This window comes from Penaeus japonicus, unplaced genomic scaffold, assembly GCF_977035675.1.
Source record: "Penaeus japonicus unplaced genomic scaffold, GWHDUDI00000001_assembly GWHDUDI00000004, whole genome shotgun sequence".
NCBI classification, from domain to species: Eukaryota; Metazoa; Arthropoda; class Malacostraca; order Decapoda; family Penaeidae; genus Penaeus; species Penaeus japonicus.
In genome coordinates this window covers 887858-890357 of record NW_028234406.1, presented here as the reverse complement: position 1 = coordinate 890357, position 2500 = coordinate 887858, and the positions used below count along the sequence as shown (strand labels likewise).

General features: G+C 42.7%; 1 protein-coding gene across 1 annotated transcript in view; it reads right to left on the bottom strand.

Annotated features, from left to right (window-relative positions):
* Window positions 1-2500, bottom strand: part of LOC122249898 (activator of 90 kDa heat shock protein ATPase homolog 2) — a 13593-nt gene that overhangs the window by 10220 nt on the left and 873 nt on the right. The window lies entirely within an intron of this gene.

Genomic DNA, 2500 nt, shown 5'->3' with positions numbered 1-2500 from the left:
ATAAGATCAATAGGTGACATTTATGGAGAGCATGAAGCGTACCTTGGAAATTACAGAATAAAATGAGGTAAAACACAATTTGAACACACCATCACATAAATTGTGCAATAATACAAGGCCGTTACCTATTTTATATTGAAATGGGTTCAATACTTGCAATGGATAATGAAATACCAAACAATCCATGGTACTAGTATTATCATATCTTACAAACACACCTTTACATACACCACTGCCCTACATTTTGCTGTCCAAAGCAAATGCCCACTAATGTCCACCTCATGCAAACTGAAAAGATAGAGCCCTTAGACTTTTCTACCTTGCTAGAATATATGGTGTGGAGATATACTGTCTTTTGCCAGAGCATCTACATGTGCAAAGGGTATGGCAATTGCTGTACATTATGCCACCATCGGGGTGAACTCAAGTTTGTGGGCAAGTTTCCAAGTAGACCTGAATAGAACAGAGCTAATACAATCACAAAAACAAAGTCTATTCTGAGAGCCACAGCAGGTTAATTAGCAAGAGTTATGGTACATGCTTTCAAGACAACCACACATCTACTACTAGCCTCACACCTATTGGCTAAATCCCCAGGCCTACCTCAGTTCTGGAAAAGGGCTACAAACCTTCAACTCATATAGTCTGCAGACTGATTTACTACAAAATAAGGAAACAGTCCAAGCTCTATCTTGCCAGAACATATATGATAGAGGTTTCTGGAGTTTAAAGGGGATCCATTTGATACTGTTACTATCATGTTTCAATTTGGAATGCAGGCCATCCATCACAGATCAAAGAAAATTTTAAGCATATTAAGAGAAAAAGTTCTGGTAAATTTTCAAAATAGTGCCACATTAATTGTCATGATGTTGATATCAATGGGTTGCTCTCTCCCTCTACTACTCATAAAAAGTTGATATTACCCATTTTTCCACCCTCATACCCCACAATTTGGGCCTCAATAGTAGGGGAGGTCACTCATTTAACCCATTGGAGCCGGTTGACGTGATAGCACGTTTTGTGGTTTTCGTGTCAGACGCCCGGGACGAGCTATGAGGGGAAGCCGCGCGCTCGGGTAGAGCGAGCGGGCAACCCAGGCTCGCGGCTTGTGCGTCTGAGAATCTCGAGGCATTAGGCTGATGCGTTCGAGAACCCCGGTATTGCGACCGCGCAAAGCCGGAACTGCCCCGGCGTGAATGGGTTAACCCATTGGTCGCAGTATTAAACAAAATGTTTGAGCAGTAGGATGGCTGTTTTACATGTCTGGCACGGTGCCATCCGCGTCTATGACCGACTGCCTTTGTAGCAAATCATGCCATCCGCTGCTAATGGGTTAAATCAAGTCCATCACCAGTATTGCAGTATTGATTACAGTACTGGATACACATAGACAAAGTATTCAAAAGGTGTATCGCAAATGAAGAAGTCAGTCCAATATCATGTATACAAACTGATATAAAAACTAAAAATCAAGATGAAGTGAAGTTTATTAATGATCTTCATGCCCTCTCCAACTACCAGGGCCCCGATTTTGGGGCACAAGGGTGAGTCACAGATTATATCCACAATATAGAAGTAGAATAGGTTTAGAGAAATCCAGTGATACCACTTTTGTTTTATTCTGAAATTTACTATAGTTCCATTTGAAAGTCACTGTAGATGTCTTCTGTACATCTACCTGATATACCATAAACATTTTAAGGATAAGGATAAGCCAGATTCGCGGAGCAGATGCTACGCCGGGCTTGTATGCAGTGACGCAAGCCCGCCTGTGCCAGCGTGTGCTGACTCGTGAGAGAATGTGCCAACGAGTGTTGACTCGATCTGAGCTTGGTCCTTACCCAACGCAGTGCCCAGCTACGTCAGTAACCGCCAGGTGACAGTGGAAGCTCACGAGCCTGGGCGGGACTCGATCTGCCGACCACAAGGATGTGAAGTCGACACGCTACCAATTAGCTAACCAGACGGCTATAAACATTTTAAAAATCATAATTAGGTAATACTAAATATGACAGTCACACTGCAAACAGTACATTAACGTGTTATAGTTTTGGTCCACAGACCTAGTCATCTCAAAAAATCTCAAATGTAAACAATACTGCGAGCTTCCTAGAAAAGTCACAGATGGCATTGCATACCCCCCAATAAATTAAGGGAAACACAGCAACAAAATCACATGGAGAGAGCAATTGAAGAAGACTCAGTAAAGCTAAAAGACGTTGTCAATCTCTTACAATCAATGATTTGTGACGTTGCATAGTAATCATAAACTGTGTAGTGTCATCTACTGTGTGGATGGAACAGCAAGGGTAAGGACATCCAAATGATATGGGTGACACCATGTCAATTCCATGGACAAGTGTGATAAGCTTCACCCATGTATATGCAGAGGATGATCATATTCCAGGGTTGAGGGCAAAAGCCCCTCCCTTTAACCCATTCGCTGTGGATGACGTGCTGACATGTTTCGTCGTTTCAGCGCCAGACGCCGGTGACG